Source organism: Arvicanthis niloticus, chromosome 4 (genome assembly GCF_011762505.2).
Source record: "Arvicanthis niloticus isolate mArvNil1 chromosome 4, mArvNil1.pat.X, whole genome shotgun sequence".
Lineage (NCBI taxonomy): Eukaryota > Metazoa > Chordata > Mammalia > Rodentia > Muridae > Arvicanthis > Arvicanthis niloticus.
Window position 1 is genome coordinate 26338983 of NC_047661.1, and position 14956 is coordinate 26353938.

Sequence of the window (14956 nt, forward strand, 5' to 3'; positions counted from 1 at the left end):
CTATGTGAGTTTGAGGCCAGTCTTGTCTACATGTGAATTCTAGGCTAGCTGGGGCTATGCTGTGAGACCATGTCTTAAAAAGAAAAACAAAAAAAGTTAACAAAAACCAAAACAAAAACCAACCAACCAACCAACCAAACAACAAACCCCCAAAACGAAAAAATATTGTACCTTGGGCTGGGAAATAACTTGATGTTCTTGCAAAAAGACCTGGGTTAGGTTCACAGCCTCCACAAAAGGCTGCTCACACCTGCCTATAACTCCAGTTCCAAGAGTTCTGATGCTCTCTTTTTGTCTCTGTGGACACTACACACATATGGTATATGCAGACAGGCAGACACAAATACATATAAATAAAAATTAAAAAATTATATCATGCTGAGGTGTGGCGATAGATGTTTGTAATGCTGACATTAGAAGCTAAGGCACAAAATCACAATTTCCTTGGCTTAAAAATAGACAATAGGAGAAATAAACAACACTATTTAATAATCACAATTTGTCATATGGTAAATTTATGTATATATTATATGTATACATTTTGTTTTACCATGAAAAGGCAAATAAAAATAATTTAAGGATATAAATGTCTGATTTTATTTTGAAATATTATCAGGTACTAAAATAATAGTATGTCTTGTTAAACACAGTATCTGTCATAAACTCATAAGCCACTGTGCTTCTACAGAATTTATCCTTGAGGCTTACCACAGAGCCAAGCATGCTTGGAATACTAGCATTCAAAAGGCTCAGGCAAAAGCACCACCTTGAGTTCAAGATCAGCCTGGGGTAGAGTGACATTCTGTTTCAAAAAACAAAATAAACCAAGGCTCATGTACTGTGTTTCATGGTGGAGTTCAACTCTTGCAAATATTAAGTATTCTACTGCCATTTTGACATAGTAGACTGTATTTGTATATGTGTGAAACACATTTTTTCATCACTACCTCTAACGCTTCATAAGCTTAAGTTATCTGATGCACAGAATTGCTGTTTCCTTCTCCTCCTCCTGATCCTCTTCCTCTGAGGCAGGCTCTCACTATGTATTGTGGCTGGCCTGAAACTAAATTATAGAGATCACAATGGCCATAAACTTGCGGAGATATGCTTGTCTCTGTCTCCTGAGTGCTGAGAGTAAAGATGAGTGTCACTCTGTCTGGCATCATCTTTTTAATTTAAACATATAAGCATGTATTGCTCTGTGCCAAGCTAATCTCAAAAGTCTTAGGTTGAGATAGATATAATGTAGTCATATAAGAATGCAGGTGTCTCTGTGATCTCCATAGCCAGCAGTGTGATATGATGATCCATGGCAAGAAAGAAGGCAATTTAGTTCAACATGACTAAGTAGCTGGTGTTGGTTCAAACTTCAAAAGTTTGACCCCGAGTGGTTTCTTTTAAGCATATTTAAGCACAGTACAAAAATTTTTAGTGATTATTCAATCCTATGTGTATAATAAAGCATACATACATCTCTTGAAGAACAAAGCAAGCTAAATAAAAATTGGGCACAACTACACTGAAACTCTTTGTAAAGTACATGTGACACCTTCCATAAAGATAAGTTCTATAGATTTACTGAGAAAAACAAGCTCATCATAAGGGTCTGGGGTCCCGGTATGGTGACACAGATAGTGCAAAGGTCACCAGGGCAGAAGGCAGTACGCTTCCAGGCTTCTGGGAAGAAAACAGGTATTGCATTTTTTCCCTTGAAAAAACAACCCTGTGCTAAGATTCCAGGTTATTTGCTTATCTGTTAGCATAAGGACCTATATGCCTACATAAGAAGTGAATCAAAACAAATTTCAAATAAAATCTGTAGTACTCAAATTGCTAATTCAGTATTGGCTTTTGTCCTTTGACTTTATCTGTATTTCTGTATTAGTCAATAAAATAACACTCAAAGTAGCTCCATTTTTATGAGCCACATAAACAGCATGAGTCAGTAGTCCTAGGTATTCTATATTTGAGGGAATGGCTGTGAAAATGAGTAAGCTATGTGTTATAAATACACAAGCCAGGATAGGTTCATGTCACCAACCATCACTTCCACCAGTACTTACTGACCACTCATCACAGGCTGATGTGGGACGAGCAGAGGCAGGCATAGTATCGCCGACCCCAGAGACACCTGCACACGTAAAAGGCCACTGCTCATATGCCTTCAATGGATTATTAATTATTATTATTAACGAATTAATAATTAGCTCAGCTTCATAACAAGGTGTTTGGACTGCTGCCACTGACTGCATCTTAGATAAACTCAAATGTTTAATCTTCACTTTGGTGGTGACAAGGTATAGAAAACTGTACTTAAAGAATATCATGCATCTTAAAATCATTGTTATAGTTATCTGAATGAGCAGTAATAATTTCCCACAAAACTTAGGATAACAAAGATACAAGTAATTAAGTGAAAATACTAATTTCATTCTAAATTAAAAAGTATCTCTGCCTCTACTACAAAACGTTAGAGCATCTGTTCTTCCACCTTCTGGCCCAGGATCATCTGACAGACCTAGTGATGCAGAATTATTAAGGGCTGATTACTCTGTCTAGGCAGATATAATCAGTCGACTATTCTGCAAGTGTGTCCTTTTCTAAACAGTAATTTGTCTGTAGAAGGAAAGAGGCAATTCTTGTCTAGTGGCTGTCTCACCACAACTGGAGTAACTCCAAAGATGCTCAATTTCTTCTTAGAATTCAATATAGGAAGCTGTCAGGAGCAGACAGGTCTCTAATCAAAATGAACATTAATACAGAAATGTTTGTAATGTCAATTCTGTGGATTTCTGATGTTTTGAAAACCAACTATCCATGTAAGGTAATCTGGACTGTTGTCTGTTAACTCCACTCAGCTATTTCTAAATAAAACATAGAAAACACCCTAACAATAAACTCCAAGCCATGAATTTGCTATAGTCCCTTAACTCACAGGCTAACCATCTCAAATCTGTTAAAAAAAAAAAAAGTTAAATAAGGACTGGGTCTAAGCCTTGTATTCCTAAATGTGTTATACTGGAACAATGCCTATGAGAGTAACAATATTCATCTCACTTTTATATCAGTAAGAAGCTCGTACCAATGAAAACTTTAAAATTTGTAATCAAAGTAAATTGGTGCCATTTAAGAAATTACATCTTCATCTTGATAATAATTGTACAGATTTCTACCAATAGGTTATGGCTATGGAATAAATCCTAGCTAATCCTCTCTATTCCCACAAAACCACTACTTTTCCCTAGAAAGACAGCCCAACATTTACCACCTTAGTCCCCAAGCCCAGGGAATAGGGGCGCTGACTCTTTTTTTTTCTTTTTTTTCTTTTTTTTTGGTTTTTTGAGACAGGGTTTCTCTGTATAGCCCTGGCTGTCCTGGAACTCACTCTGTAGACCAGGCTGGCCTCGAACTCAGAAATCCGCCTGCCTCTGCCTCCCAAGTGCTGGGATTAAAGGCGTGCGCCACCCGGCTCTTTTTTTTTTTTTTTTTTTTTTTTTTTGCGCTGACTCTTCATTAACTTGTTCAAGCTGATTATGGGCGTTGAGATACTAGAAGAGGAGTGGGGGGAAGAGCAAATTGATAAGCCTCTGATGCTGTGTCTTCATTGCCTCCAGATGGAATTCTCGGACCTCAGAGGTTTGAGCAGGTGGAGTGTCCAGGTGTTCAGCGGTCTCTATAAATTGGCTAAGGTTTAGAAGCTATGCTTTGTGCTTCCCACAATTATAGTTAACTCAGTCATTCTGGATTTCTGACAGGGTTGAAAACTTATAACCTCATAGCCAATCCTGGCTATTTACCTTGAGAGAAAAGATTTGAGTGGATGGTCATCAGCTGACATTCATCCTAAAGCCAGGTTCAGAACTAAATGTTTTAGTTAGGATAGATGACAGAGGTTCTGGTTAGTCAACAAAATGATGGACTGGGTATGAGGACTATCTTGTACCTCACTGGTACAAATAGACATAATTATGCTCTAAATGTATTTTGAGAGAAAAGTTTCATTTTAACAGGAAGGGTGATATGTAGGAGGAGCTAAGGTGGGAGGAGTACTGAGAGGAAGAGAAGGAGTAAGAAGAGGAGGAGAAGAAGGAGAGGAGAAGCTAGGTGAGAGAAAGAGAGAGAAAGAGAGGGGGGATATGGAGGCAGTTGTTCACATGTCTCCACCAGTCAAAGATAGTTGATATATCTAGGCTGGGTAGTGGGTTACACCTCTGATTGAGCAATACCAAACTTATAAAACCTTTGATTAACATTTAAAAAAAAATGTGTAAGTGCAAAAAGGAAAAGGGGGCATTCGATAAGGGTTTTCTAAGGGGGGAAATGGGGGAAGGGGATGGCATCTGAAGTGTAAATAAAATATCCAATAAAAAAATGGAAAAAAAAGTATCTCTGTATATCAAGTTCTGTCATGCTCCACTGGATTGCAAGTAACAGGGATGGTCACTGCCATACGATTATAACCTAGCAGTCAATAAAAGATAATGATGATAGAGGTTAGAATACTAGCAAACACACAGTGATTCCCACACAACACACAACAGACAGTTCAGAAACAACCTGAGGTGGTCTAGTTTCATACATGGGAAAACTAAAAATAAAGTTTAACAGTCAAGTAGGATCACAAAGCTTATTGTCAGGATTCAAAAACTTTAATCTTTTAAAAATTAGTGTTTTTTTTTTGTTGTTGTTTGTTCTGGAGAATGACTCCAGGCCTCAAGAATGCTAAACATATGCTTTATCACTGGGGTGTATCTGTATCTATTAAGCCCTCTGAAGTCAGTACTGGCAATCCATGCCCTATTCTACTACAAGCCAGGGAACTATTAAATTTGTGTTAGATATGAGAGCGGGGAGGGGAGAGAGACAGTGACACAGTGAAGGAGCAAGGGGGGAGGGACAGAGAGAGAAGAGGAGGAGGAGGAGGAGGAAGAGGAAGAAGAGGAAGAGGAGGAGAAAGAGAAGGGAAAGGAGGAGGAGGGGGAGAGGAAGAAGAGGAGGAGGGGAAGGATAATGATGATGAGGGGGTGGGTGCAGGGAGGGGAGGCTGACATTAGGATGTACTATATGAGAAAAGAAAAAAGAAAAAAAAGAATTAAAATGAAAGCGCACAATCTACCTATAATTTCTGACAAAGTGTATGTCAAAAGTATGCACAGAAGAGTAAGAAATCATTGATAGCATTACTAACTAGGAACTGCCTTGCCTATCAATGTCGCAAACATCTTCGAACATTTACATAATTCATAAGTGACTGAAGTCAGATTTACAGAATATAGAAACATTGCACAATATAACTCTGTATATTTGTTTTATTAACTAAGGAAACATGCAGTGTATGCTGAGTATAATACTATGGCTGACAGTAAAGCCACCAAGCCAGCATTACTATCGAACTTATAGAATCTGGTTTTCACTGTGCACTGTCCCGAGTGTTTGCCATCCATCCACCGTTTCTATAGTTTCAGGTTTCACCACAGCTTTCTTATGCAAGGTGCAGTGTGTGAGTGAGGAAGTTTCTGGTATGGTCCTAAACACTCTGACAGTTAATGCAAGATGTGTGAAAGAGGTTCACAGATATCCCAGGAATTCTAAGGAAGGATAGTTTTATCCAGGATTTTTGTTTGGAATATATGTTTGTTAAAGTATAGACAAACTGACAAACTGAATATTTCAGCAAAATAGGTTTTAAAAAATTTTTATTTTGTGGTATGGAAATCAGGCCTTCATGCATGCCTACACAAGTATATTTAACTATTGAGTGATATCTTTAGTTCCCATTCTAGTTAGGGGCTCATTAAGTTGCCCAGACTGGCCTCAACTTCACTCTCTAGCCCAGGCTCATCTTGGACTTATCATCTTCTGCTTAAGCCTCCTCAATGGTAGTTAAATTCTCAGCACCTATTTGAAGTCACAACCATCTGTAACTCCTGTTTTAAGGGGATCTGCCACCCTCTTCTGGCCTTCCACATGTGTGCTTATAAAACACATAATAAAAATAAACAAGTCTTAAAATCAATCTTAGGATATTCAAATCCTCCACTGATACCTCCCTGTTGCACTTTTGATTTTAATTTGAACTAGTCTTTAATATTTTACTGGAAATCAGTTAAATACATTTAACAGGTAATGTGTGCTCTGGTTGCCTTTGCTCCTGGAGCCCACTGAATCCCACTCTTCTCATGAAGCTTCTCTCACACAGATGCTTCCCATTCATATCAGGCTTAGTGAGAATCCAATGAGTACATTTCCTAGAAGGTTCCTAATAGTAAGACACATTTGGGATACTACAACTAGGAAATGTTCTAAAGCCATTTGTTGTTTTTTTAAATAAAAATTATTCCTAAGAAGCTTAAAGTTACTTGAATAAACTCAAACTTATATGAGCTAAGTTTCCTGGAAATACTTAATTTAAGTGCTTGTCAAAGAGTATTCTTAAGGGAATTGCAAAGTTCATTTGTTTAAAGAATTCTAAGATGGGAGCAAATTATGTTCCACACTCTGTGAAGTGCTAGTGAGACAAAAGACCAGCTCAATTCAGTGCTTACCCACACTTAAGCTGTAGGTAATAAACATACTGACATGGTCATGTGCCACAGGAATACTTGTGGCTGGAGGGTCTGCTTCAGCTAAGGAAGTAGGCTTGGATGCTGTTATATGCAAGTTAAACAGAAACTGGATGGACAAAGGCAGGAAAGGACGTGTGTGCAGGCCAGGAGGTAAGGAAGGGTAACACATTTAGGACTGAAGGAGGTTTCGTATGAATAGGACACAGCGTGCTTATCAGTAGGTGGGGGATAGAGGCAAGAGCTGGAAATACAGGCTACAAAGGATTTTATGTGTCAGAACAATTGAGATTTATTCTGTATACATTGGGAAGAGAACTGACATAATCAAATTCAAGTTTCTGAAAATCTTACTGATTTGCAGTGGAAAAATAGCAAAGAAAAAGACTGCAGTCAAATCCAGTAGTTTTAGTAATAATCCAGGTATGTCATCAGTGACCTCAACCACAGGGAGGGAAGAGAAAGGGCAGATTTCAGATACAGTTAGGTGGTGGATTAGTAGACTGGACTTAAGGGTGCAATGATAACACTAAGAATTCCACCTGAACAATGGGATAGATTATATTACTATTTATGGAAATGGAACACACAGGATGAGATTAAAACAGGGACCAGGTGAAGCACTGTGTGGTGCAGCAGTAGAAATGTTTGTGCAGAGTTGGCAATATAGATGGATTTCAGGAAAGGTCAGCATTTGGGGCTGGAGAGAAAGTTCAATTCCTAGCAGCCACATGGTAGCTCACCACCATCTATAAATTAGTTCTTTGGGAACCATGGCCCTCTTCTGGCCTGTGAGCACACCAAGTGTGTGCACAGGGAATATAGACTTATATACAGGCCAAACAACCACATACCTAAAAAAATATAATAATGATGATGATACTATAATTAAAAAGGGTTGTATTAAATGCTTTACAATTTATTTGTTTCTATCTTAGAAATAGATATCCCAACTTACAACTGTGGAGAGTATTTCTTTTTCTTCAAGATAGGGTCTTACTTATGTAGCTCTGAATGTGCTAGAACTTAGATTTCCACCTGCTTCTGTCTCCTGAGTGCTGAGATTAAAGACATGTGCTACCACGCCAGGCTGAGTATTTCAAATACTAAGTGAAATTCAATTCTAAGTTGTATTGCTGTGTGCTGGAGCTGAAGTGATGTGTCTGAGAAAGTACTGGAAAGGAGCCAGGCAAGGTTTCTCTCAGTATAATACTTTTGAAAAATACTGGATGGGCATGCTGACCTGCCTGTGAGTCTAGCACTCATTTCAAAGGCAGCGAAGACAGGGAATCCCAGGAGAAAGTTGGCTAGCTAAATTAGCAGGTAAGCAAGCTCTTGAGTTCAATTCAGAGACCCTGATTCAGTGAAGGCAGAAAATGATCAAAGACAAATATGGATGTCAACTTCAGGCCTCCAAACATGCACTTGAACACTTGTGGACAGACAGACAGACAGACAGACACACACACGAAAACAGAGTTTTACATTTTCAGTCTTTACAAGTCAGTTGATGTAATTGTTTCAATCACTATTATTGAGGCACAGATTAAGAAAAGGTGGTGCTTTGTAGACTGCGGTTACTACAATGTAAGGGAAAAGTTCCTCAGTGCATGAAATCCCTTCCTGAAGAATGAAGACTAAATCACCCAAGATTCTACTTGAGTGTATGAAAAAATTAAAACAAAAGGTATACTATTCGTCTTAGGGAAATGATGGATTTGCTAGCTGCAGTAAGTGTTTTCTTTGAAGTTCTCTCATGACGAATTAACACCGCATTGCCAGATTTTTTTTCCTACTAAAGTATATATATATATATATATATATATATATATATATATATATATATATACACACACACTGAAGTATAATATGCTTCAGTTACTTTTAGTAATTATGCATTTTGTAATCTGCCAGTACCTGCAGCTGGTGCTCATCCTGTTAACTAAAAAACAAAACTTTAAAAAAGCAGTCATAGTAGCCAAACATTACCGATGTATAGCCAAAAAATTATGTTTTGGAGAGTAAAAAGAACTCCTTATGTCAAATGCTATATAATCAACTGCACATAGACAGACAGACAGACAGACAGGCAGACACAGTCAAAGACACACACACACAGAAAGGGGGGGGGAAGAGGATAAACTCATTGTAGAGAAAACCTTATATCTCTATGCATGTGGCACTTGTCAATAATAAATATGATGGCCTATGGCTTAGGCAGGAAATACAAGGAAGGACATCTGGGAGGTAGAAAGAATTCTGGGATAGAGCCAGGTGTGAGAGATTTGCCTTAGAAGATGTGGTGAGACAGATGCATGGTACCTGAGCACTGGTAACCAGTCACATGGCAGAATGTAGGTTAAAATAATTGGGTTAAGTTATGCTGTAGTCAGAGAAGAGCCTAGCTATATGGCCAAGGGATTTGTAAATATATTTTGAGTCTGTCTTATTTCTTGTAGCATGGAACTCCTACAACTCACAGAGAGTCTGAGTTGAGTATATTTAATCTGAAAAAAATAAAATTTGAAGCCTTTTAAAGTATTAGTATTATGTATAAAATATTCCTAAAGTCTGAAAAACAGTTGGGGAGCTGGGAAAGGATAGGTACAGAAAGCAACAACATGTATAATGGCCTCAAATCATCTTTTACTCCTAAGTGTTCCTTCTTGTCCTATATTCAACCATCAGAATCCTTACTAATTCTAAAACAAGACCCAAAGGAATCTGCTTTTCCCCTTTCTACATATTTATTTTAAACACGTATACAAATTGAGAAATTCTAGCCTTAAAAGTTATTATTGGGCTAGAAAGATGACTCAGTGGTGATCAGTGATACTTGCTGTCAAGCCTGAAAACACTAGTGCAATCCTACCACATGGTTAGCTGTGAGCATCCACCTCTGTATATGTCAGGCTCTGGCAGAGCCTCTATGGAGACAGCTATATCAGGCTCCTGTCAGCATGCACTTTCTGGTATCCACATCAGTGTCTACTTTTAGTGACTGCACATGGGATGGATACCCAGGTGGAATAGTCTCTGGAAGACCCCTCCTTCAGTTTTTATCCCATGCTTTGTCTTCATATTTGCTCCCATGAGTATTTTGTTACTCCTTCTAAGAAGGACCAAAGCACCCACACTTTGGTTTTCCTTCTTCATGAGGTTCATGTGGTCTGTGAGTTGTATCTTGGGTATTTCGAGCTTTTGGGCTAATATCCACTTATCAGTGAGTGCATACCATGTGTGTTCTCTTGTGATTGGGTTAACTCACTCAGGATGATATTTTCTAGTTTCATCCATTTGCCTAAGAATTTCTCAAATTCACTGTTTTTAATAGCTGAGTAATACTCCATTGTGTAAATGTACCACATTTTTTGTATCCATTCCTCTGTTGAAGGGCATCTTGGTTCTTTCCAGCTTCTGGCTATTATAAATAAGGCTGCTATGAACATAGTGGAGCATATGTCCTTGTTATATGTTGGAGCATTTTCTGGGTATATGCCCAGGAGTGGTATAGTTGGGTACTCAGATAATGCTATGTCCAATTTTCTGAGGAACCCCAGACTGATTTCCAGAGTGGTTGTACCAGCTTGCAATCTCACCAACAGTGGAGGAGTGTTCCTTTTTCTCCACATCCTCGCCAGCATCTGCTATCACCTGAGTTTTTGATATTAGTCATTCTGACTGGTGTGAGGTAGACTCTCAGGGTTGTTTTGATTTGCATTTCCCTGATGACTAAGGATATTGAACATTTCTTTAGGTGCTTCTCGGCCACTCGAGTTTCCTCAGTTGAGAATTCTTTGTTTAGCTCTGTATCTCATTTTTAAAATAGGGTTACTTGGTTGTCTGGAGTCTAATTTCTTGAGTTTTTTAATATATATTGGATATTAGCCCTCTATTGGATGTAGGGTTGGTAAAGATCTTTTCCCAATCTGTTGGTTGCTGTTTTGTCCTATTGACAGTGTCCTTTGCCTTACAGAAGCTTTGCAATTTGATGAGGTCCCATTTATCAATTCTTGATATTAGTGCATAAGCCATTGATGTTCCTTCTGTTCAGGAACTTTTCCCCTGTGCCTAGGTATTCGAGGGTCTTCCTCAACTTCTCTTCTATTAGTTTCAGTGTATCTGGTTTTATGTGAAGGTCCTTTATCCACTTGGACTTGAGCTTTGTACAAGGAGATAAGAATGGATCTATTTGCATTCTTCTACATCCTGACCTCCAGTTGAACTGGCACCATTTGTTGAAAATGCTGTCCTTTTCCCACTGGATGGTTTTAGCTCCTTTGTCAAAGATCAAGTGACCATAGGTGTGTGGGTTCATTTCTGCATCTTCAATTCTATTCCATTGGTCTTCCTGCCTGTCTCTGTACCATTACCATGCAGAATTTTTATCACCATTGCTTTGTAATACAGCTTGAGGTCAGGAATAGTGATTCCCCCAGTTCTTTTATTGTTGAGAATAGTTCTTGCTATCCTGGGTTTTTTGTTATTCCAAATGAACTTGCAAATTGCTCTTTCTATCTCTATGAAGAATTGAATTGGAATTTTGATGGAGATTGTACTGAATCTGTAGATTGCTTTTGGCAAGATGGCCATTTTTACTATATTAATCCTGCCAATCCATAAGCATGGGAGATCTTTCCATCTTCTGAGATCTTTGATTTCTTTCTTCAGAGACTTGAAGTTCTTGTCATACAGATCTTTCACTTGCTTGGTTAGAGTCACACCAAGGTATTTTATATTATTTGTGAGTATTGTGAAGGGTGTCACTTAAAAATGTTTTAACTTGTTTTTGCATCATACTTCCTGGCTTTTCTCCTGAGGTGAGTGTGCTGTCCCTGCTCTTGTTACAATAAAAACATCAGTCCTACCACACAGTAAAAACAGACTTAACTGTCACAGGCACTTTGTCACTTTTCTTTATGACAAATATTCCCAATTTCTTCTGCTCAAAGGTCTTTTGAGAAAATTCTATCAGCCTTAGCCAATCAGAGAATAGAATCATCTAACTCACCCACCCTGTGAATGGCCCCAGATAGAGTGTAGGTTTTACACTGGCCATTAAAGCTGCCTGTGACCCTGTCAACTTCAGATGGATTCATCTGAATGGATGTATAGTCCTTGGCATCAATGATGTGGTTGCTTGTGGAACATTTTCGTGGCATGTATAGGTCCACAAACTCTACAGCCTTGTTATGCATGCTAAGGCAAGGTTTAGGGAGCGCAGAAAGCTGTTGCATTTGTTTTAAACAACTGACACATAATTGCAAAAACTCGTGAGACTCGGAGTGACAATTCAAACATGCACTAAGCTGTGGCACAGTGGAAGTTACTTCTTGCATGCAACCATTTTGGTACCTGTTATCCAACTTTTTCTCTCTTTCTCACTCTGCTTCATTGCCTCTAGTAACTAATAGTTTACTATCTACTTACACTTGTCCAAGCTTTTAGGTCTCACATATAAAGTTCTCATTCACCTTTCTGTGCCCAGCTTATTTAATTTACCATAGTATCTTCCAGTAATTTAACAACAATTCATTTTTTAAATTTTTTTTCCCCGGCAGATTACTATTTTATTGAAGGCATGCATGCAAGCAGATACACAGTTTTTATTTATCCATGCATCCACCAAAGGATATATGATTTGTATACATTTAAGTTATTATGGATAGTGTTCAACATATATAGGGCATGGGTGTGCAAGACTTTTTGATATACGGATTTCATTAAGTTGTCTGTTGCATCACACCGCACTTCTATTTTCAAGTTTTATGGATGGCTTTAATGCTTTCTTTTATGACTACAGCACTAATTTAATTTCCTAAGCCACTGTTCTCTCTTACTAATGTTCTTTCAATAGCTTTCTACAAGATTCCTAAGCTTTTCATTGTTGTTGACTGGTTCTAATGTTATTTGTGTTAACTTGGCTCTCAATATACACGGGAACCCCTGTCCCCAGTTGGCTTTGATTGGGAAATAAAGTTTCTGGTGGTCAGTGGCTGGGCAGGGAGACAGAGGCAGGCCTTTTGGGATTTCCCAGAAAAAAAAAAAAAAAAACCAAAAAACAACAGAGGAAAAAGAAAGGCAGTACCACCATGCTGGGAAGCAGGAGGATCAGGCAGGAGAGCTCCATAAAACAGAGTAATAATCATGTAAGAGCTGGGGAAAGCAGCCCCTGGAGGACTGCCTAGTAGGGTCCAGGGCAGCAAAGATGAAATATAGATTTAGTATTAACTCAGGAATATCAGAGGAGGACTGTGTGTTAGCCATGTAGAGTTAGGGAGTGGCCTTAGCCAGTGAGCTGTTAAGGTATATTAAAAATAAGGCTGTGTGTGTGTGTGTGTGTGTGTGTGTGTGTGTGTGTGTGTGTGTATATGTGCGTGTATGTGTGTGTTTGTGTCTTTCAGATCAGGTGACTTGTTCAATGGCTTTCTTTCATATTCTTGTGCAACTACAGTGTGTCCACATGACCGATTCTGGCCAAAGGAGGTAAGAAGTGAGCTGAGCCATTGAGGACTTAAAACTCTACTGCCATTCCTCATTCCCTGTGCCTGAGATCTCAGACAATCATGTTCTGAGATCTCACTGGAATTTGTAGTATCAGAGCTTCTTTAGCCAAGTATCTTAGATATGGCCATGAGGATGAAAAGCTTATTGCAGTGTTTCTCAACCTGTGGGTTGCATTTGTCACAGGGGTCGCATATCAGACATTCTGCATATCAGATATTTATATTACAATTTGTAACAGTACCAAAACTATAGTTATGAAGAAGCAATGAAATAATTTTATGGTGTCACCACAACATAAGAAACTATAATAAAAGGGTACACAACATTAGGAAGGTTGAGAACCACTGCTCTATTGATTAGTTCCTGATCCTACTATGCTGTTGGTTTAAATTTTTACTTTTTGGCTAAATCAGTTACTCTTTTCCTTTTTTTTTTTTTTTTTTTTTTTTGCATTAGGTTTTGTGTTTTGATTACATAGGAAATAAAAATCTATATTTAATATATTCTTTTTATATTTAACTGATTCATTTAGAATTTATTTTATATAAGGAACAATTTAAATTGTTGCTCCACTCTCTCACCATCTCTCCTCCTCCTTCATTAGACCCCTGAACCATACACATTAGCTTCCCTCCTCCCACCAATCCTCCCTGCTCTCTGAGCCCTCTGGGCCAAGTCAAGCTGCCCTGAGCAGTCTGCTCGCTCAGGGAGACCTCCATTCTCCTGATACCTCTCCGCCTCCAAAGTACAGCTACCCCACTACAGCAAGCCCCAGATATCTCAATACCACTGAAACACAAGAAAATGACCTTAAATCCAATCTTATAAAGATGATAGAGGCATTTAATGAGGAAATAAATAAACCTCTTAAAGAAAGACAGGAAAATACAATCAAACAGGTGAAGGAAATAAATAAAACCGTGCAAGACCTGAAAAGAGAAATAGAAGCAATAAAGAAAACACAAACTGAGGGAATCCTGGAGATGGCAAACCTAGGGAAGAGAACAGGAACAACAGATGCCAGAATCACCAACAGAATAATAGGAGCTGGAGGAGAGAATTTCAGATACAAAAGAAGTTGATATATCAGCCAAAGAAAATGTTAAATCTAAAACACTCCCGACACAAAACATCCAGGAAAGCTGGGATTCCATAAAATAACCTAACCTCAGAATAATTAAGAATAGAAGAAGGTGAAGAATCCCAGCTCCAACGCCCAGAAAATATTTTCAACAAAATCATAGAAGAAAACTTCCCCAACCTTAAAGAGATGACTATAAATGTACAAGAAACTTATAGAACACCAATTAGATTGGACCAGAAAAAAAATCCTCCTGTTACATAATAATCAAAATACAAAGTCTACAGAATGAAAAAAGAATATGAAAAGTGGCATAGAAAGAAGGTCAGGTAACGTAGAAAGGCAGGTCTATCAGAATTACACATGACTTCTCAATGGAAACTCTGAAAGTTAAAAGGACCTGGACAGACTTTTTTTTTTCTTTTTCTTTTCTTTTTCTTTTTTTTTTTTTTTTTGGTTTTTCGAGACAGGGTTTCTCTGTGTAGCCTTGGTTGTCCTGGAACTCACTCTGTAGACCAGGCTGGCCTCAAATTCAGAAATCCGCCTGCCTCTGCCTCCCAAGTGCTGGGATTAAAGGCGTGTGCCACCACCTCTGGCCTGGACAGATATCTTACAACCTCTAAAAAGCTGCAGGGTCCAACCTAGACTAGTATACCCAAAAAACTCTCAATTACCATAGATGGAGAAAATGAGATAGTTCAAGACAAATCGAAATTCAAACAATATCTATCCAAAAATACAACCTAATAGAAAATTCTAGAAGGAAAACTCCAACCCAAGAAAGATAACTACATCCAAGAAAATA

The 14956-nt window shown here is 38.3% G+C and overlaps 1 protein-coding gene and 1 pseudogene across 4 annotated transcripts in view; both read right to left on the minus strand.

Annotated features, from left to right (window-relative positions):
- Sclt1 (sodium channel and clathrin linker 1) overlaps positions 1–14956 on the minus strand; it is a 128118-nt gene that overhangs the window by 17895 nt on the left and 95267 nt on the right. The gene's annotated exons all lie outside the window — the stretch shown is intronic.
- LOC117707815 (small ribosomal subunit protein eS21 pseudogene) lies at positions 11549–11761 on the minus strand (annotated as a pseudogene).